Source organism: Bos mutus, chromosome 16 (assembly GCF_027580195.1).
Source record: "Bos mutus isolate GX-2022 chromosome 16, NWIPB_WYAK_1.1, whole genome shotgun sequence".
NCBI lineage: Eukaryota > Metazoa > Chordata > Mammalia > Artiodactyla > Bovidae > Bos > Bos mutus.
The window spans coordinates 64,925,284-64,949,001 of NC_091632.1; the positions used below are offsets into that span (position 1 = coordinate 64,925,284).

The 23,718-nt window shown below is 39.6% G+C and overlaps 1 protein-coding gene across 6 annotated transcripts in view; it reads right to left on the minus strand.

Moving 5' to 3' along the window:
• Window positions 1-23,718, minus strand: part of SPATA17 (spermatogenesis associated 17) — a 251,553-nt gene that overhangs the window by 149,806 nt on the left and 78,029 nt on the right. The gene's annotated exons all lie outside the window — the stretch shown is intronic.

Here is a 23,718-nt window from a genome sequence, read left to right on the forward strand (position 1 = left end):
CCAAATTACTGTCTCACAGTCTGTTTCTGAGACACAGAAACACTCTTTCTCTTATACTCTTACACTCTTTCTAAGACACCTCACTCTCCCTTTTTCTCACCCTCACTGCCCTAAACTAGAACCACCCAAATAAAGGATGGGTAATTTAATCCTTGACTTACATTTTGTTTCCAAGAGCTTCCTGGCTAAGACATCTGTGTGTTCAGTTGTGATCGACTCTTTTTTTTACCCCATGGACTGTACACCACCAGGCTCCTCTGTCCATGGAATTTTCCAGGAAAGCATACTGGAGTGGGTTGCCATTTCCTCCTCCAGGGGATCTTCCCGACCCAAGGATCAAACCTGAGTCTCTTGCGTCTTCTGTATTGACAGGTGGATTCTTTACCACTGAGCCCCCTGGGAAGCCCTTTAAGATATCTACATACCTCATTTAATCCTTCCACAGTCCTGTGGGGCAGATATCACTCCTCCCATTTTATAGATCAGGAAAGGAGATTCACAGAGATGAGATCTATGCCCAAACGCTCAAACTAGAAAGTGGCAGAGTCAGAATTTGAATCTAGGTCTGAGCAAAATCCACATCTTTAAGCACAATACTATATTCATATCATACATTTTGCCCAATCCAATATTTTATTTAGATATCAATAAACTTTTTTTTCTGAGATGGTAACTTTGATGGTAGCAAAAAAATCCATATTAGTTTTCCAAAGTCCACAAAAGGGAAAAGCTGATCTGTTTTGAAAAAGTTTAAATTAATTGCAACTCTTCTTCATCATCAGATGATAGCATTAATAACTGGGGAGTTAACCCTGAATATTCACTGGAAGGACTGATGCTAAAGCTGAAGTTTCAATACTTTGGTCACCTGATGGGAAGAGCTGACTCATTGGAAAAGACCCTGATGCTGGGAAAGATTGAAGACAGGAGGAGAAGGAGCAACAGAATGAGATGGTTGGGTGGCATCACCGGCTCAATGGATATGAGTTTGAGCAAACTCCAGAAGTTAGTGAAGGACAGGGAAGCCTGGCGTGCTGTAGTCACGGAGTCCCAAAGAGTTGGACACAACTTCGCAACTGAACAGCAACAAAGTGACAATGGAATACACAAACTTTTGCATTTGCAGCCACACATGTCCTCTCTTCTTAACACACATTGTCCACTTGCTACTCTTTGAGTGTGTAAAGAATGCTAATGTACATCATTGTTGTTCTTTAGCTGCTAATTTGTATCCGACCTTTTGGCGACCCTTTGACTATTGCCCACTGGCAAGGATACTGGAGTGGTTGCCATTTCCTTCTTCAGGGGATCTTCCTGACCCAGGGATCAAATTCGCATCTCATGCGTTGGCAGGTGAATTCTTTACCACTGAGCCACAAGGGAAGCCCAATGTACATCATACTGGTGTACAAAAAAAGACTGAAACTGAAAAGATGCTTAAGAGCTAATCAGCACAACACAACTAACAGACCAAAAAAACCACAAGGCCTTTTGGGAACAGCCCTGCTTAACTCTCCATCTCACTTCACACCACATTCTCCTGCCACTCCTATGCCTTAGTCACCGTGGCCTTATTTCCCAGCAAACAATTTACCCAATGGTCCTCATTTCATTTCCTAGCAAACAATTTACCTCCGGACTTTCACTTATAAAATTCTATTTTCTGCTTTGAACTCCCTTTACAGCAAGCTGAATTTTCTCCCATTGTTGTTCTCACTCATAGTACCATAATTTAGTTTTTTCCTCTGCAGAATTTAACATTTTTAATTATGTCTTCATGGATAAATTTGCTTATTATCTTTGATCTGAAGAGAAGCCAGAGTATTTGCTTATTTAATGTACCTCACCCACTAGACTGCAAATTTTCTAAAGACTATGTCTGTTTTGTCCATGTCTGTTTGAATGAATAAATAAATAGATTTTACAAAGATAGTCTTAGACAGTAGACCCATTACGCTGGATATAATTAATATTGTAAAGAATTTACCCTATTGTCTCCACATAAGTATGGAAGTTGTCATCGTATGAATGATGACTGAAACCTAAGAGAAGTGATTACAAAAACAAGTACATGAGCCGGCTCAATTCTGAGCCCAAATGAAGCTTCCTGAAGGTTAGGGTTAAGATGTACTCATTGATGTGCCCCTCCCAAAATAGCTGGCCTAATATCTAGTATAAATTAGGTGAGTCTCCTTTTTATTTATTTCTCAGCTGACTACTAGTACATTTCATCACTTCTGATAGTTTAATTAGAAGAGGGAAGAAACCACAATGACAAAGCCTCTCTTAGGGAGGGGAGGGGAGAACCTGGACTCTGGCTCTTTGCCAAAGACGGTGGATGGTTCTCAGGATGTGATTCCCTGAACAGCAGCATTGACTTCACCTGGGGACTGCTAGCAATGCACACTCTCAGGCTCCAGCCCAGACTGATTCAGTCAGAAATTCTGGAGGGTAGGACCGTGAGTCAATCTCTTGCCCGTTAAAGTCTGAGAAGCACGAGTGTACAGTGATGACAATGTAAGCTCTGTTAGAATGTAAGACAGTTTGATTCTACTCATGAAGACATCATGAAGAGATACAATTATATTCAGTTAATGATCTTAATATGAGTATCGCCATATTAGCTAAAGCACTATGAAGTACTACAAGGGGGACGGGATATATATATCACAGTTCAGTTCAGTTCAGTTCAGTCCAGTCTCTCAGTCATGTTCGACTCTTTGCGACCCCATGAATTGCAGCACGCCAGGCCTCCCTGTCCATCACCAACTCCTGGAGTTCACTCAAACTCCTGTCCATCGAGTCGGTGATGCCATCCAGCCATCTCATTCTCTGTCGTCCCCTTCTCCTCCTGCCCCCAATCCTTCCCAGCATCAGATTCTTTTCCAATGAGTCAACTCTTCGCATGAGGTGGCCAAAGTACTGGAGTTTCAGCCTAACCATCAGTCCTTCCAATGAACATCCAAGACTGGTTTCCTTTAGGATGGACTGGTTGGACCTCCTTGCAGTCCAAGGGACTCTCAAAGAGTCTTCTCCAACACCACAGTTCAAAAGCATCAATTCTTCGGTGCTAGGGATGGGACCAGATGCCATGATCTTCTTTTCTGAATGTTGAGCTTTAAGTCAACTTTTTCATTCTCCTCTTTCACTTTCATCAAGAGGCTTTTTAGTTCCTCTTCACTTTCTGCCATAGTGGTGGTGTCATCTGCATAGCTGAGGTTATTGATATTATATATCACAGTACTTTCATAGAAATCATAATTTTGACAGAGGAATTTAAAAATTATACAGAAATTTTTTTAAAAGCACAGCTGTCCCCAATTCCATAATTTCTCAAATAAAAACAAAAAGCTATCACCCGCACCATCTTTAAGAAGAACAATTATAAGACAGTGAATTTAAACAAGTCTCTAGTATCCTTCAGAGAAGGCAATGGCACCCCACTCCAGTACTCTTGCCTGGAAAATCCCATGGACGGAGGAGCCTGGTAGGCTGCAGTCCATGAGGTCACTAAGAGTCGGACACGACTGAGCGACCTCACTTTCACTTTTCACTTTCATGCATTGGAGAAGGAAATGGCAACGCACTCCAGTGTTCTTGCCTGGAGAATCCCAGGGACACAGGAGCCTGGTAGGAGGCCGTCTATGAGGTCGCACAGAGTCGGACACAACTGAAGTGACTTAGCAGCAGCAGCAGCTAGTATCCTTACTCTGTTTGATGGCAGACAAAGTCAGTGATATCTTCTATTTATAAAGCCCTCGAAATAAAACTAGCTGAATAGCACAGTTTCTGCTGTGGTATGTTATGTCATATAAGTATTTTAGTTAAATTTATTGAATGTACTTATGTTGTATCTCTAATGATTGTCTGCTCTCAATCTGTACATATTCATGTAACCAAATAAGTACGTAATAAAAGAAAAAAGAGAAGGCTAAGTCTAAAATATAAGTAAAATCACTAACCACAAATAAAGCAATTACAAGCTTGAAGTTGGTGTATGACATCCAAAAATATTTTGAGACTGATAAAGCCTTAGAACAGATGATTTGAAAGTCATTAAGATACCCCAAATGTTTGCATTTGAAACAAAAGCTTCACTTTCAGGCAGTCAAATAATTTAAATCACTTATGCTATCTACCTGGCTACCTGGGCCCTGGAATGTTGGACAGGTGCTGTAAATCTCATTAGGGTATCATTTTCAAAAGGGGAAATAGGCTTTAGAAGTAAGCACTCCACAGTACATAGTCCTTGATACTCAAGAACTCAGGCTGCTACTGAACACTACACCTCACTCTGAAATCTAAAGTCGAGATTTTCACATTTTGAAAAGATTTAGAAAAGTGCTCTCATAACACACTTCTCAGTTACTCTTGAAAATCCTTTGTTTGCAATATAGATCAATTTCTCTTCAAAACGTTTAAGCTACTTTAGGAGTTAGTATCATGAAGAAAATTAACACTCATTTGCTTATTCACTCAGGCAGTCATAAGTATGTTTAAAATAGTAAAAGAAATGAAGATGTAGGAAGTCCAGTCCCTGCCTTCAAGTAGCTTGCAAATAAAATAGCGGACAACTAACTAGCCTATAGACAGAATAAGTCTATGAAGAAATACATATGCAATTCTTGAGTTCAGCGAGCTTGCCTCTGATTAGAGGGGTTGGAAAAGGCACTGTGGTCGGGAACTGAACAATGAGCAGGCTTTCCCTAAAGACGGTGAGCTGCGGTGGAGGGGAGTGGTAATGAAATGAGGCTGGATGACGCACAAAAAACTCCAGCTTTCTTTGGTAGACTTGAGGCATCAACAGCAAGCAGCGGGTGGGATCATGCACTTTAGAGCAGAAGAAAGGCTTCCTGACCAAGGGAGAACGGGCTCTCGAAGGGTAATGCTAGCAAATTTGTACTCTATAGACTAGATATTTTGAGGATGAAAAAAACTAAAAGAGAAGATAATGGTCAATGTTATAAAATTACAATACCATGACTTCACTCTGATCATAAAAAGGGAGCATCCAATTGCTCCATTATTTCATTTGCCTACTTTGCATGATTTTAAAAAGCAGTAAGACTCCATTCAAAAATCATTCATGAAAATCAATTTTTTTTCTTCTTCTGGCTCTTTTGAATAGACTTAGTTGAAATGACACTTTTGTATAGTATTCTTTCTAAAAAATATGCACATATATCACTGTAAAATTATTTTCTTTTTACTATTCTGAATAACTTCTATAAAAGGAAGTAAATTTTTATGTAATATATATGACGGCCAATAATTGAGAGTAACATTGAGCTAAGTACAACAATAGGCATAATAATAAGAATATTGACTTAGTGCATCATTTTCAGGAGCTCCAAGTGCTTCACAGGCATTCATTCTTTACAACATCTCACTGAGGCTGGAAAAGGGGCAGGTATCATGAACAAGGTTCCTGCTCTTTGTGAAATGAGATGACTTTACAGATGGTGTCTTTGAGACACAGCATGGGAGCTTTCCCGCAAAAAGGTAGATCGAGGCACAATATATTCTCTGTCCCTTGAGAGTGTATCATCACAATGAATCAGTCAGCCATGGAAAATGAGGACCAAGCTAGTGAAGTTTTGTTTTGGGTAGAGGTCAGAGTTGAGTAGCTAAAGTCCCCACCTCATATGAGAATACCTGCAAGATCTTATTTACTTTGTGATTACTCCAAAATCACACACTGTCTCTTAATGAAATGCGTTAACTTCATTTTAAAGCAAAAATAATTGCAGCTGCTTTTGCATGCAATCCACTCAACACAAATGAGGGATGTCTCTAAATTAATCTTGATGCTATCATAAAGCAGTGTCCGACCACAGGATGACGACAACTATTTCAAAGCAGTATATCACATGTAACTTCAGTAAATTATCTAATGAGTTTGAGAAAACTATTTATTGACCAATGAATTTATAACTGATCTTAGATATCACTTTCATGAATGCTAAACAAAATCTTATCCTATGTACTATTAGGCAGGGTAAGAAAAGATTACAAAATAGTAGTAGAAAGAATGGAGATAGAAAGAAACTGGGTAATTTTCTCTCTCAATTCTCTTCAATGTCACTCCTGAGAAAGGAAATAGATAGATTAAAAGGGAAACAAGAGGGGAAAAAGCTTAGAAGCATTACAAAGCAGGAATGAAAAAAGTATTTTTTAAAAAGTGATGATTTTTTGATTCACTGCTTTTGTAGTATGATACCAACTGCCTATATTTGCCTATATATTAAAAAAGTATTTTTTAAAAAGTGATGATTTTTTGATTACTGCTTTTGTAGTATGATACCAACTGCCTATATAAAGACGTTATCACAAAACGTCTATTATATATATATATATATGTATTATTTATACCTCTCTTTATACACATACACTCTTTAGGAATTCCTATTCTACAATAATATTTTAACTAAGATACATGTTAACAATTTTTTCAAAGATTCATTTTATGTATTATAACTATTTCAGAATACAATGCATTTATTTGGGGTATGCCTAATTCTTAAACTAAGAATAGACTCTAAAATATAATCCTAGTGTTTATACTTGACAGATTTCTAGGACTTCTAAGTCATCTTTTCCTATGGAACCCTTAAAAGGAAGGTAATACAACAGATTACATTGATCAGATTTGTATGTATTTTATCATTCAGGCAGCAGTAGGAATGAGGAATGAGAACAGAGGGCTTGAAAATAAGTGAAAGAGCTTGGTCATCAATAGAATGGAGAAAATCATCTTGAGTATGAATCTCATATTTCTGGCTTGGGCACTGAGATGAAAAATGGTCCAATTCACCATAAGAAGAAGAGATTTGGAGGGGGAATTATTAGTTCACATATAAACACGCTTAATTTGAGATGTCTGTGGATCTCCAAATGTGGATGCAGTGTTGGCAGGCATCTGAGTAAATGTTTATGATAATCAGAACATTCTGGGTTGGAGAATATTCAGATTGATAAATCATCAGAATACAAGTGGTAACAGAAGTCACTAAAGTGGAGGAGATAGTCCAGAGGATAAAGAGTAAAAAGACAAGTACATCAAAGAGAGAATACTGATATTCAAGATCAGGCAAATCAAGGTGAGTACATAAAAGAAGGGCTTCACCACTCATTCAGTGGTAAAGAATTCACCTGCAATGCAGGAGCAGCAGGTTCATTCCCTAGGGTGGGAAGATGCCCTGGAGAAGGAAATGGTGATCCACTTCAGTATTTCTACCTGAAAAATCCCATGAACAGAGAAGCCTGGAGGGCTACAGTCCATGGAGTCGCAAACAGTCGAACACAATTAGTGACTAAAATAACAACAACCACACAAAATAAATTAGACATGAAACAATCAGAAAGATAGCAATGAAGACAGGAGTGAGTGGCATCAGAGAATATAAGTTATAAGAAAGCTTAGAAAAGAAAGTGATCAACAGTGTCATGTGCTTCAAAGACATCAAATAATGTGAAGGCCAAATAGCCCACTGGATGGTATTTTCAATAAGCTTTTAGCAACAGACCCATTTTCTCAATGCTGCTGCTGTTGCTGCTAAGTTGCTTCAGTTGTGTCCGACTTTGTGCGACCCCATAGACAGCAGCCCATCAGGCTCCCCCGTCCCTGGGATTCTCCAGCCAAGAACACTGGAGTGGGTTGCCGTTTCCTTCTCCAATGCATGAAAGTGAAAAGTGAAAGTGAAGTTGCTCAATCGTGTCAGACTCTTCACGACCCCATGGACTGCAGCCCACCAGGCTCCTCCATCCATGGGATTTTCCAGGCAAGTGTACTGGAGTGGATTGCCATTGTGATAGACTTTCACAATAACTTAAATATATCTTCAAGTATGAGTGAAAAAGTATATTAACAAGATATGAAGTACCCAAATCTGATTTTCACTACACGAAGTTACTCTCAGCCAGCAATATGAAAAGCAAAAAAGGAAGTGTCCTTCACCTGCCTCCTGTCAAAGGATCAGCTAGGGTAAGTGAGAGAAAAGAACTGCCAATCCATTCATTCCTCAAAGTGGGACAACCAAGAGGCTAAGTCCACAGACTAGCATATTTGAGTCCCTTGCTTTCAAATGAGTACAGTTTACTGATACATTCTGGCTTCTTTCCACCCTTGCCCCAGTGCCCCCAAGATATCACCACAAAAAATGAGAGACTTGAAATTCAGAGAGCTTTTTTCTGTTAAAAAAAAAAAAAAAAAGTTTACAGAAGCCACTGTTCACGACATTACTCAGTGTCTCCTCTTGAAGATTCATATATGAAATTTCCAGAAACTTCTAGAAAAGCTGTTTCTTACATATACAGCAATATTTTCTCCATCCTGACAATGGGACATACTTAACTAACTTTATCCTCAGATCAGTCATATCATTAGAATTGTCATTCTGTATTTTCCTTTACCATGGTTCTTATTTTTTACTCATAAATATCTTTCGTACATTGCTTTAAATTCATGGTATAAAGAGTTAAATTGGAAAAATGTTTAAAAATATCTGTATATATAGATATACATAGCAAAATTATACCCAATATAATAAGCTTTTTCTTTTTATTAAATCTATCTCAGGGATAAAGTTATTTTTTCCTTTTTATATACTTCACTTTAAAAATGTTTAGAAATAGCAAATTGTTAAAGATAATGCCTTCTTGTTAACAATAAAAAGGCTGTGATCAACAGTTGATATCATTTCATATTTTAAGGTGATTATATGGATTATGTTTTTAATTACTAATTATGGATAAGTAGTAGTTTTAAAAGGAAAGATTACACATGTATTTTAAGTTAGACACTCAAGTATGTTATTATCTAAATTCTACCAAATTAATTGCTATCATCATTGTATCTTCATATATAAAGTGATTATACAGAAGAAAAAGTCCTGTGCATAGTTAACATTACAGATTAATTTTGTCCTTGAAAAGTAAAATGTTATTTTCTTTACATGTTAAGCTAGCCCTTACTAAAAGAACCGGTCATCTAGATACAATTCGATAAAGCCAAACTGCTATCATTTAGTTGGTTGAGATAAGAATATTATATTTTTAAATACAGTTTATTGAAACATCATCTTTTGGTAATCATATTTATTCTCCTTATTTACACAATATCTATGGTGTGCCACTATGTCCTTGAAATCGGGAACAGGGACACCCTACTATGAAAAAGTGGCCTCACTGCTGGAGTTCATAAATTTTGTCCAGCTTTGGATGAGTTCAAAGAATTGCCATGTAAGAAAAGCCTTACAGAGGGAATTTATCTGATTATGGCAGTAATAATTACCCAGCTGTTTATTGCAGATAGAGAAATAATTCATGTAGGCAATAGGCCGTGGTGGCAATGACACTCTGCATTTAGTAAATATGCAAACTGTTCACTTCTAATTAACCAAGCTAGAGGATGCCCTTATTAAATGTATAAACTAAAAGTGCCTTCCTGACAAGTGATGAATTGTTACATTGCACAAACTCTTGCCACAGAATTATTGGAGTGAACTTGGGGCTTAACTTCATTAAGAGATCTTGTGGGATAGTTAAATGAGGATGGACAGCATAACAAGGCTCACCTGACAGCCAATGATATGTTAGAGTCGAACGGAACTGCACCTTTCCGTCTTCCCTACTTAACTGCTCAGATTCACGAGAGATAAATTGTGAGACTGTGTAGTTCATTTGAGTTCAAATAATAAAAATAAATGCAATAACACGACAGCCCATTTGTGGAGGCTGCCTGACAGTTTACCTACCAAATGAATCTATGAAACAGCCGCCTTTTATGATTCAAATATCTTGCATTTATCAACAATGGAAAATCTACCACTCCTTTCATTAACTCAAAATAACTTGTTTAATAAAAATAAGTGGTTTTATTGACTAGCTTTTATATAAAATATATTTCAAAGAGGAAATCAATTGACTTTGAATGGGTTTTATTTAATTTTACCAAATAATTATGAGATAGTTTAGTGTCTATATTCCACTCTTAGCCTTACTTTAAAGTAACTATTCATTCTTTAACAAATGTCTATACAAATATTTCCACCCCAATTAAGGATCTTATGAAAAATTATACTTAGAGGAAAGTTGTAGCAAAACTAAGCTATCTCTAGCTGAAGTATAGAATAGGTGATAATGTCTACCTCACGGGTTTATTGTGAAAATGGAAGGGGATGATGAGGATCAAAGGTTTAGCACAGTACTTGGTATACCATAAGTGATCAATATATCTTGTGCCTGTGTGCATGCTAAGTCACTCAGTTGTGTCTCTTTGTGACCCCATATGTGATGTATACTTGATTTGTGTGCTGTGTGCTCACTCAGTCATGTACGACTCTTTGCAACCCCATGGACTGTAGCCCACCAGGCTCCTCTGTTCATAGGATTCTCCAGGCAAGAATACTGGAGAGGGTTGCTATTTCCTTCTCCAGGGGATCTTCCCAACCCAGGGATCGATCCAATGTCTCTCGCATCTCCTGCATCAGTTCAGTTCAGTTTAGTCACTCAGTCCTGTCCGACTCTTTGCGACCCCATGAATCGCAGCACACCAGGCCTCCCTGTCCATCACCAACTCCCGGAGTTCACTGAGACTCAGGTCCATTGAGTCAGTGATGCCATCCAGCCATCTCATCCTCTGTCGTCCCCTTCTCCTGCATCAGCAGGCAAATTTTTTACCACTGCGTCATAATGTGCTTGGGTTCATAGGGTTGCAAAGAGTTGGAAATGACTGAGCAATTAACGCTTACATAATGTGCTTGAGTGACAATACTTCTATTTGATTGAAAGATTAATCCCTAGTTTTCAATGGGAGGTTTGTGCTGAGGTCTAAGACTCTACACTTGCTCTTTCATCTGCATCCCAGAGCCTCTGAGAATATAAAATGTGTGAATTGGCATTTCAGATGATATCAGAATATTATTGTAAATGCTTGCTTAATTATACATTTACTGTAAAATATGAAACAATATATAAAAGAATGAACCAACTTGCAAAGCAGATATAGAGGCACAAACAGAGAGAGTGTGGGCATGGAGCAGGGGACGGAGTTGGTTAGGAGTTGGAATTGACATGTATACACTTTTATGTGTGAGATGAGTGGCTGGTGAGAGCCTACTGTATAGCATGGGGTGGGGGGAATGTACAATCTGTTTGTAGGACATATATTAAGTTAACCCTTAAAATACATTCCAATATACAGTAGGTACAGACAAATACTGTTTGACTCCATTTATCCTAGGTACCTGGAATGGTAAAATTGATAGAACTAGAAAAGTACATTGACAAATTACAGGGGCTAGGGGACAGGAAGAGGTAATGGGGACTCAGTGTTTAAGGGACACAGAGTTTCAGTTTAGGAAGGCAAAAAATTTGAGAGATGGATAATGGTGAGAGTTAAACAATAATGTGGTGTACTTAGTACCATTGAACTGTACAGTTAAATATGGTTAAAGCAGTATGTTTTATATTATGTGACTTTTACCACAATAATAAAAAAAAAGTTTTTAAAAAGAAGTATTATGGATGGTAACAATGATCCTATATGCAACACAGCAAAAGAGACACAGATGTAAAGAACAGACTTTTGGACTCTGTGGGAGAAGACGAGGGTGGGATGATGTGAGAGAATAGCATTATAACATGTATATTACCATATGTGAAATAGATCGCCAGTTCAGCTTTGATGCATGAGACAGGGTGCTCAGGGCGGGTGCACTGGGATGATCCTGAGGGATGGGCTGGGGAAGGAGGTGGGAGAGGGGGTTCAGGATGGGTGACACATGGCTGATTCATGTCAATGTATGGCAAAAACCACTACAATATTGTAAAGTAATTAGCCCCCAATTAAAATAAACTAATTTTTTTAAAAAATAAGTAAAAAGAAGCATTATGCATTTTAAGAGAATCAGACTTTGCCACTATTGAGAGTCTAATATGGATCCTCCAGACTTATAACACATAACAAATATTTATGTACTATAGTAGAATATATGATCCCATCTTCAAAATATTTATTCATTCACACATTTACTTATACACAGTATAAGTGTGTATATATTATTATTCAATGAATACTCTATGTTAAAAACTCCAGGAAATAGAAAAATGGTCAATATTACTATAAAGATAAAACTTTCATATCTTAATAGAGAATACTAGAATCAAGGGTTTAAATAAAACTGCTTTAATTAACAATGAACCATGCATATGAGTTCTGAGGGGCTTCCCTGGTGGCTCAGACGGTAAAGCATCTGCCTGCAATGCAGGAGACACAGGTTCGATCCCTGGGTCGGGAAGATCCCCTGGAGAAGGAAATGGCAATCCACTCCAGCACTCTTGCCTGGAAAATCCCATGGATGGAGGAACCTGATAGGCTACAGTCCATGGGGTTGCAAAGAGTTGGACACGACTGAACGACTTCACTTCATGTATATGAATAATCAAAAAGGGGTTTATAAAGGCAGTATACATGCAAAACAATTTAGGTTCCATACCTTGAAGAAAGAATATGATTGAAAAAAAGTAAAGAAATGACAATAAATTCTAGCAGTGAGTGCTTGCTAAAATAATTACGTGTGGCTTTCTGGGCCTCCCTGGTGGCTCAGCAATAAATAATCTGCTTGCCAATGCAGGAGACGTGGGTTCAATCCCTGGGTTGGAAAGATCCCCTAGAGAAGGAGATGGCAACCCACTCCAGTGTTTTGCCTGGAAAATTCCATGGACAGAAGAGCCTGGTGGGCTTTAAGGGTCATAAAGAGTCAAACACAACTGAGTAACTGAGCACCCACAAGCACACAAATGGCCTCCTAAGAAGTGAACTGAAGTCTCTCAGTCGTGTCCGACTCTTTGTGACCCCATGGACAATAGCCTACCAGGCTCCGCCGTCCATGGGATTTTCCAGGCAAGAATACTGGAGTGGGCTGCCATTTCCTTCTCCAGGGGATCTTCCCAACCCAGAGATTGAACCCGGGTCTCCTGCATTGCAGACAGACACTTTATTCTCTAAGCCACACTTCAGGATAGGCCTTCTAGGAAGACAGTAAATGTATGCTCCTTTGCCTTTCTGAAATCAGCCAAATGAACAAACAGAAACAAAAATATATGGGAAAAAAACAAGGAACAGTCAAATTCCCATTATAAACTCAAGAGAATAACTAGAAATTGAATAAATGGAGAATATCTGTCATATTGAATTGAATTTTAAAGTACAAACTCAGGGTATTTCCCTTAATCACAAAGTAGTATGTGGGAAATAAATGAGCAGGTGAAGAACCCAGTAACTTTCCCCAGCAAGAGGGATGAAGACTGGGGACTGACTGAGTGGGATGCAGGACTGAGGGAGAGAATTTGAGGCCAATAATTTCCCCTGATGCTGGCAAAGACTGAAGGCAAAAGGAGAAGAGGGAGGCAGAGGATGAGATGGTTAAATAGCATCACTGACTCAGTGGGCATGAATTTGAACAAACTTTTGGAGATACTGAAGGACAGGGAAGCATGGTGTGCTGCAGTCCATGAGGTCACAAAGAGGTGAAAGAGCTGATGGCGAAACTGGGCTGGAGGAGAACGGGGAAAAAGTAGCCCGAGAGCTGCTGAATAAAGTAAACCGAAGAAAGAAGAGACAGCCCACGAGTGATGGAACTTCACCCGAGTCTTGATTCATGACTTCAGTTTCCACAGGAGGTCAGAAGACTGGGAGGACAGTAGCAAGAGCACCGCTGCCCAAAGCTCCAGCTCACTCTCCGCCCCTCGTTAGATAGGTGAGTGAATGCATAAGAAACAAACCATTAATATAACTTAAGTAACTTAAGAATTTGAGATCCAATTACAGTTATCAGGAAGGTATAAAATTACTAGGTCTAAATATGTGGTTTTTAGTCACTAAGTCATGTCCGACTCTTTGCCACCCCATGGACTATAGCCCACCAGGCTCCTTTGCCCATGGGATTTCCCAAGCCAGAATACTGGAGTGGGTTTCCATTCCCATCTCCAGAGGATCTTTCTGACTCAGGGATACAACCCAGGTCTCCTGCATTGCAGGCATATTCTTTATCAACTGAGCCAAATATATTGCTTTCCTATATGTAAAAAAGAAATACTTAGAAAAAGAAAGAAAATACGTCATTAGCAAATAGAACAGAAAAATATGAAATTCTTAGAAATAAAATTATAAAATTAGCAAAAAGTATGTAGCCTCTGTATAACAAAATTTTATTAATAGACGTTATTTTAAAAATCCACACAAATGAAGAATGCCTCATTCTTTGGCAGGAAAACTCAAATTATAAAAATATTTTTCCTTACACTACTTAAAAAATATTTTCCCCATACTACTTATATTTTCCCTACATTACTTAAACCCATTTGAGATCCTAATTTGATATTTTTGAACCATGCCAACACGACTCAGTATTCAGTTGGATAAAAATTAATCAAAAATAGCCACCACTGAAAACTAAAAGTAATTTATAGCTACTTAAGCCATGTGATACTATACAGGATTACAAAGAGAGACAGAAATCAAATGGCAGTGATAGTCACGAAATAAGCCTGAGTACGTGAGGACTTTTAATACATGATAAGATGCACTTAAGAGTGAGAGATAAGTGAATTACTGAATAAATGCTACTGGAATAACTGGTTAGTCATTAAAAAAAAAAATCTTAAGCTGGATTTCAAACTGCTTGTATCAAGTAGATTCCATATGGATTCAACATTAAAAGAATGACAAAGGAAACCTAAAGGACAAAAGAAACACTAAAATATCAAAAGAAATATGAGTAACTACTTTAGTCATGCAAACTAAAAATCAAAAATGAACTTATTGAGAAAAGCAACCAGAAAGAATTAAAAGCTGGCATATTTCAAAATCTCCATAAATATGGAAGTGAAGTGAAGTCGCTCAGTCGTGTCCAACTCTTTGTGACCCCATGGACTGTAGCCTACCAGGCTCCTCCCTCCATGGGATTCTCCAGGCAAGAGTACTGGAGTGGGTTGCCATTTCCTTCTCCAGGGGATCTTCCCTACCCAGGGATCAAACCCGGTTCTCCCTAAATATAGAAAGACCACAGCAAACAAGGTTAGATAATTGCATCACTGGCATCTGGTCCCATCACTTCATGCGAAATAGATGGGGAGTGGAAACAGTGTCAGACTTTATTTTGGGGGGCTCCAAAATCACTGCAGATGGTGATTGCAGCCATGAAATTAAAAGACACTTACTTCTTAGAAGGAAAGTTATGACCAAACTAGATAGCATATTCAAAAGCAGAGGCATTACTTTGCCAACAAAGGTCTGTCTAGTCAAGGCTATGGTTTTTCCAGTAGTCATGTATGGATGTGAGAGTTGGACTGTGAAGAAAGCTGAGCGCCAAAGAATTGATGCTTTTGAACTGTGGTGTTGGAGAAGACTCTTGAGAGTCCCTTGGACTGCAAGGAGATCCAACCAGTCCATTCTAAAGGAGATCAGCCCTGGGTGTTCTTTGGAAGGAATAATGCTAAAGCTGATACTCCAGAACTTTGGTCACCTCATGCGAAGAGTTGACTCATTGGAAAAGACTCTGATGCTGGAAGGGATTGGGGGCAGGAGGAGAAGGGGACGACAGAGGATGAGATGGCTAGATGGCATCACCGACTCGATGGATGTGAATCTGAGTGAACTCCAGGAGTTGGTGATGGTCAGGGAGGCCTGGCGTGCTGTGGTTCATGGGATCGCAAAGAGTTGGACACGACTGAGCGACTGAACTGAACTGAACTGAACTGAATGACAAAGGGTTTGTTTCCCAGCATTCACTGGGATTTTTCACATCCATATGAATAATAACAATAATAAAATGAATTAGGCAAATGGAACAAATATAAATAGGCAAGTCATCAAATAATTCAAATGGCCAATATATATTCAAATTCCTAATAATAAAAAAAAGTCAGATAAAATTTAGATAGAATTGTTCACTTTATTAAATTGGCAGTGATTAATTTTAAAAAGTCAACCTCCAGTACTGGCAAAAGAAACAGAAACTTCTACATACTGTTTTAGAAGTATAAATTGATACTTTTTGCATGGAGAATTAGCTAATATGCATCAAACTATAAAATGCTTAAAATTTCATCAAGTCCCACTTATATGTAGAGAAAAAAAGATAACAGTACAAATGCACCAAACATCTATGTAGAGGAATGTTCTATTAAATGGCCACCAATAGGAAAAATTTTCCTAAAAATATTATGGTAACATATCATATACATATACACACACTATAGGCATTCAAAATTTTGACACAAATTTGTATCTATTGACATAGATGCTACTTGTTATAGTGAGGGGACATTACCCACCCGCCTTGTTTTCTTCACAGGAGAGATGTTTAATCTGATTAGAGGATAGGCCAGCCTAAGAGCAGGTCCCACCTTAGAATGAGGAAAAGATGAGCTGGGGGAGGACTGGAAGAAGGGAGAGTGACGAGTCTGTCCTTTCCAACCCAAGGGGCTGTGGACAGAAGGGCCTGTAGGAGAGGGGTCAGAACCGAGTGACCCGTGCCTGACTGAACTCCAGGGCAAAAAGTCTTGGAGGCAGAGAAGAGGTTTGGCAGATTGAGCAGGATGCCAAAGACAAGTGTAGTTTTCCTGCCTCCTGTTTGGGATCCTAGAAGGGTCTCAGTTGTGCAAGGCAGCCCAAGAAAATAAGGGGCAGCTTCAGGCCAGGAAAGGGAATCAAATAGTGTGGCCAGGTAGGAAGGGTTTGCTTAGCACTGGAGCAAGTCTTCCTTGGCTCCTATATTATCTTGAGTGGTCCCCAACCTTTTTGGCACCAGGAACTCATTTCATGGAAGACAATTTTATCATGGACTGGGGGAGGGGAGGAATGGTTTAGGGATAATTCAAGTGTATAACATTTATCGTGCAGTTTATTTCTACTATTACATCAGCTCCACCTCAGATCATCAAGCATTAGATCTCAGAGGCTGGGGACCTCAGTAAGGAGAAGGAAGTTTATATATATACTTTCGGGGACAAGAAAGATCTACTTTGAGAGCCAGGGGTCAAGTCATAACGACCACAATGGCAAAAATACAAACAACCTTGAATCAGAGTCTGCAGGGTAGCTAGCCTTGGCCAAGGTGTCATTTGAAGCCTGGGGAAGATCTCAGAGAGACAGACAGATGATGCAGGGTCAGGTCAGCTAAGCAAAACCACCCGAATTAAATCAAGCTATGATTGGTTACATCAAATTGCAGGTTTTAGTTGCACATACCAGTGGAACGGGCTTCCCTGGTGGCTCAGACTGAAAAGAATCTACCTGCAATGCAGGAGACCTGGGTTCCATCCCTGGGTTGGGAGGATCCCCTGGAGAAGCAAATGGTTACCCACCCAAGTATTCTTGCCTGGAAAACCCCACGGACAGAGGAGCCTGGCGGACATAACTTAGAGACAAACACTCACTTTTGTTCACCAGCAGAACACCTAACAACAAGACAAATAACCGCAGAGCTTCAGACACCCGCCACGGCTACCTGAAGATAAGTCAGGTAGGGCCACAAGTCCCTTATACACCCATAAAACACGTTGGAGAGGATGAGGAGGAGCTCAAGAAATTATGAAAAACTGACATCTTAGAAGATTCTTTACACTATAGGGCCAAGTGTGACTTTCAGTTTCCTGCTCTCACCTATCCAAATACTGGGGCATCCCCAATGACTAAAGGGTAAAGAATCCACCTGCAATGCTGGAGACGCCGGTTAGAATTCCCTGAGTCAGAAAGAGGCCCTGGAGAAGGAAACGGCCATCCATTCCAGTAATCTTGCCTGGGAAATCCCATGGACAGAGGAGCCTGGCAGGCTACAGTCCATGGGGTTGCAAAGAGTCAGACATGACTGAAGCAACTGAGCATGCACACAATCCAAATGCTAGAAGGATGGAATGGAGTTGAGAAATTCATAGACAATATTAAAGGAATAAAAAGTTGTTACATATTATGATACAGCTGAGTATGATTTCATTTAAAATAAAAACAATGGCTAAATTCACAATTCACAGCATATTATATAGATGAATTTTGTAAATCTAAATATATATCTTTTTAGTAACATTTATACACTTACATAGACTCAGTGAATATCACTAAGAATATTGTTTTATACCATACAAATTATAAATACATACATATTTAATTATGTTGAGGTATGATCATCATAGTCTCTTTCTATCACTGGTAAGATGGCTGTTGCTACCTCAGTCATTCTGTGCACATTTCACAGACAAGGAAAAAAAAAAATGGAAGGAGAATTAGCTTGTCTCATGGGAAGAACTAACTCATCTTGCCACTCTTAGCCAAAAGTTTTAGAAAACCTAAATAATAACAGAAGTTGCCAGTGTTGGACTGCAAGGGTTAGAATGATCAAATCTATGGAATTTTCCATAGGTCACCTCACTGCAAAGTCAACATTTATGTCCATTATCAATTTTTTGCCTCTCAGCTTGAAATCTATCATTCTTTGCTTGATTTTTAAAATTGGCTCTTTGGATCCATAAACATTTTCCTTTTGCTGGCTAGCACACCATTAGCCTGAAAATAGAGGGTACTGGATGGCTGTTTCAAGGCATAGCAGAGGCAGGAGTTTCTCTTCTTGGTTCCAATACACCTGCTTCATTGCCTCCCTGGCATGACTGCCAGCACCATGCAGGGCATGGTGGTGCCCATCCAGTGGTGCCCAACCTCTAGTGGGTTTTAGCTTATCTGTCCCTGTCCATGAGCAAAGCAATGGGCAGTGTTCTGCTCATCTGGGCCTGGCGCACCAACTACAAAACAGCTCTGGTCTGTGATATCTCAGTTCAGTTCTGGCGCTTAGTCATATCCAACACTTTGCAACATCATGGACTGCAATACACAAGGCTTCCCTGTCCATCAGCAACTCTCGGAGCTTACTTAAACTCATGTCCATTGAGTTGGTGATGCCATCCAACCATCTCATGCTCTGTTGTCCCCTTCTCTTACCGCCTTCAATCATTCCCAGCATCAGGGGCTTTTAAATGAGTCAACTTTTCGCATCAGGTGGCCAAAGTACTGGAGTTTCAGCTTCAGCATTAGTCCTTTCAGTGAATATTCAGGACTGATTTCCTTTAGAATGGACTGGTTGGATCTCCTTAAAGTCCAAGGGACTCTCAAGAGTCTTCTCCAATACCACAGTTCAAAAGCATCAATTCTTTGGTACTCAGCTTTCTTCATAGTCCAACTCTCACATCCATACAAGACTACTGGAAAAACCAAAGCGTTGACTAGATGGACCTTGGTTGGCAAAGTAATGTCTCTGCTTTTTAATATGCTGTCTAGGTTGGTCATAACTTTTTTCCCAAAGAACAAGCATCTTTTAATTTCATGGCTGCAGTCACCACTTGCAGTGATTTTGGAGCCCCCAAAAATAAGTCTGTCACTATTTCCATTGTTTCCCCATCTATTTGCCATAAAGTGATGAGACCAGATACTGTGATCTTAGTTTTCTGAATGTTGAGTTTTAAGCCAACTTTTTTACTCTCCTCTTTCACTTTCATCAAGAGGCTTTTTAGTTCCTCTTCACTTTCTGCCATAAGGGTGGTGTCATCTGCATATCTGAGGCTGTTGATATTTCTCCTGACAATCTTGATTCCAGCTTGTGCTTCATCCAGTCCAGCATTTTTCATGATGTACTCTGCATATAAGTTAAATAAGCAGGGTGACAATATACAGCCTTGATGTACTCCTTTTCCTATTTGGAACCAGTCTGTTGTTCCATGTCCAGTTCTAACTGTTGCTTCTTGACCTGCATACAGGTTTCTCAGGAGTTTCAAGTCAGGTGGTCTGGTATTCCCATCTCTTGAAGAATTTTCCACAGTTTGTTGTGATTCACACAGTCAGAGGCTTTGGCATAGTCAATAAAGCAGAAGTAGATGTTTTTCTGGAATTCTCTCGCTTTTTTGATGACATCTCAGAAAACTCCATAGTTGAGTGGGCTGCCTCCTCATCCTCTCCAATGAAGTATGAATCTCATCATTAATGGCAGAGGGTGGCTCTTCCAGAAACATTCCTTCTTACAATACCCTTCTTTAAGCCTAGAGATGGCAACTTCTCTCAATATTTACTATTTTTGTTGTCTTTAGAGTGCTCTTTTACCCTGTTAATGTTATTCACCTTTTATCAGTTATTACGTCTTAATATTAAAAGTATCCTCTCACAATATACCCAACACTCAACAGTGGAGGAGGAAAGGAATAAACAAACAGAAACTCCCCATTAGGAAAAAAGGGGAAAGACAGCAGTTACTGAAAGTGAAAGTGAAGTCACTCAGTCGTGTCCGACTCTTTGCAACCCTATGGACACCAGGCTCCTCCATCCATGGGATTTTCTACGCAAGGATACTGGAATGGGTTGCCATTTCCTTCTCCAGGGAATCTTCCTGACCCAGGGATGAAACCCAGGTCTCCCGCATTGTAGACAGACACTTTGCCATCTGAGCCACCATTACTGACCCATAGCAAACATCAAATATGCTACACAGCTTCGGTTTGAGGGGTGGATTCCTGAGGAGACAGTGTTCCTGGTCCAGCATCTTCCATGACCACAAATGAGCTGGGCTTTGGACAGGATGACCATTCTATGCAAGTTGAGGCCTTATGATTGCCTGAGGGTAGCTATGCTGCAGCTGGCCAGGCTGAGATTTTTCTAGAAACAAATACTCTTGACAACAAAGTAGGCTTTGGGTTTTTTGCTTCTGGTCATTTCCATGCACAAATAACCACAACCAAGGATCTTATCTATACATAGTTTTCAAGCCCAGGGACTTATAGTCTTAGATACTGGCTTCTATGGACACACAATCTTTCAGCAGCCAGCGTGTTCATTCAACCAAAGCAACAGATTTGGGTGGGAAGATGGCAGTTTGCTAATCTGCCAAATTTTTCTAACTTGGGTTTTATTCTTTAAAGGTTTGGTTTGGCTGATTTAGTCTGATCCTGGCAATTTTGACACACAAATACTTTGTGATTCTGTTTCCTTTTTTTTTTTTTTCTATTTCTCTCTCATGGTATCTTGTTTTTCCCTGGTACTTTCACTGTGCATGGCCCTGCATTAAAAAAGTGGTTTGTAAGAATAATTTTAGGCCTAGAATTATGGGATCTTAGTCTAGGACCTCCTGAGTTCAAATATAAGACTTGAGGTTTCTTGAATCACTCAGGTAAATGGCAGTTTGACCTTAAATCTCCTATTAGGCTAGTTTATTTCCATTGTTACTTACTTACTTTAAGGTTATGGCTTTGGAGAATTCTGGATGGAAGAATAGGAGGAAGTTAATCCAGTACCTTGGCCACCTCATGTGAAGAGCTGACTCATGGGAAAAGACTCTGATGCTGGGAGGGATTGAGGGCAGGAGGAGAAGGGGATGACAGAGGATGAGATGGCTGGATGGCATCACTGACTCGATGGATGTCAGTCTGGGTGAACTCCGGGAGTTGGTGATGGACAGGGAGGCCTGGCGTGCTGCAATTCATGGGGTTGCAAAGAGGCGGACATGACTGAGCGACTGAACTGAACTGAATCTGAATTCCTACACTGGGTGGCCCTGACTTAGAATTTGGTTTCTGCCTGATCATGCAAGGCTGCCCAAAGGTTGTTCTTTCAAATACAATAGCTGCCTTTAAGGCAAGAGCATTTCTGAGTGTAGACTTAGATCTCATCATCTCCTATTTTTGGCCAGTCAGTTATTTTCTGTGTTAATAGTTCTTTGATGCTTAGATGTCATCATGAGGATGGTTGGTCTCAATTATCAGCCATTATCAGACAAGATGACATCCTCAGTCTGATCTTTGCCTTGAGCTCACATACTTGCCAAGCCTTAGATTTGTCTCCAGCCATGCCCCTAAACTTCATGTTGTGCTCAGTCACATATGACTCTTTTGCCATGGACTGTAGCCTGCTGGGCTCCTCTGTCCATTGGATTCTCCAGGCAAAAATACTGGAGTTGATTGCTAGCTTCTCCTCCAGAGGATCATCCTGACCCAGTGATCAAACATGCGTCTTCTGTGTCTCCTGCATTGGCAGGAGGGTTCTTTACCACTGAGCACTTGGGAAGCCCTTAAACTTCACAGCCAGTGCCTATAAACACTTCAGTTTGAGATATGGAAGCAGCTGGATTTTTCAGTACCACAAAGTTCCAAATGATAAAACTCTCATTAAATATACACTGTGCACAAAGAGCACTTCCCTTAGCAAAGCAGTATTACCTTCTGTCTCCACTTACAGGTTGCCTGCTGACTACAAGTCCAAGTTCACCTATTTTTTTTTTTCTTTTTGCTTTTCATATGCATTTGCTGAAAGAGGCTAAGAGGAGGCAGCAGACACCAATATTCTGAAATGTACCTATTTCAGCTAATGTCAAAGACTCGATTGTTAATAATCTATAGCAGGGGTCCCCAATCCCCAGGCCGTGGAGTGGTACAGGTCCATGGCCTGTTAGCAACCAGGCTGCACAGCAAGGGCTGAGCAGCAGGCAAGTGAGAGAAGCTGCATCTGTATTTACAGTCGCTTCCCATCACTTGCATTACTGCCTGAGCTCTGCCTTCTGTCAAATCAGTGGCAGCATTAGATTCTCATAGAAGCCCAACTGTGAACTGTACATGGGAGGGATCTAGGTGGCACGTTCCTTGTGAGAATCTAATGCCTGATGAGCTGAGGTGGAGCTGAGGTGGTGATGCTAGCACTGGGTGGGGGGCGGCTGCCCCTGTCTCCCATTATCCCCAGATGCAAGAAAACAAGCTCAGGGCTCCCACTGTTTCTGCATTATGGTGAGTTGTGTAATTATTTCATTATATGTCACAATGTAATAATAATAATAGAAGTAGAGTGCATAATAAATGTAATGCACTCGAATCATCCCCAAACCATCCTCGCCTACCAGGTCCATGGAAAAGCTGTCTTCAACGAAACCAGTCCCTGGTGCCAAAAAAGGCTGGGGACCACTGATCTATCACACACAGTTGATTAGATGGGTTCTGGACAAATACTTTACACTACATAATAATGGTTTCTAATCTTACACTCAGTTACCTCCAACAGTCAAATTCCCATTTTAACTGGTTACTTTTAACACTTCACTTCATTGGTCATGACCAAGTCATATGGTACCTCCACTGCAAGGAAGTCAAAGAAAGTGAGTTTTTAGTCTTTTAGTCTCAAGAGGAAAGAAGGTGGTTTATAAGAAGTTTGGAATACATTTTAAGTGAGCCTAGTTCTGCTATATGGCACAGTTGAAATATAACTGATATAACTTGTAATAATTCAAAAGAACAAAGAGGCAGTATGTTTTGACTAGGGATTTGGGGACTGACATGGACACACTGCTATATTTAAAACAGATAACAAACAAGGACTTACTATATAGCACAGGGAACTCTGTTCAATACTCTGTAATAACCTAAATAAGAAAAGAATTTGAAAAAGAACAGACTCATGTATGTGTATATATATATATATATATATATATATATAAAACAGAATCACTTTATTTTATATCTGAAACTAACACAACGTTGTTAATCAATTCTACTCCAATAACATTTTAAAATATTTTTTAAAGAGTTAAAAAAAAGAAGACTGAGTTCAAATTTCCAGATCCACACTACTTAGACATGTGAACTTATCCAACCTACTGAAACCCTGAGTTTTAGTGTTTCACCTTTAAAATAGAGTAG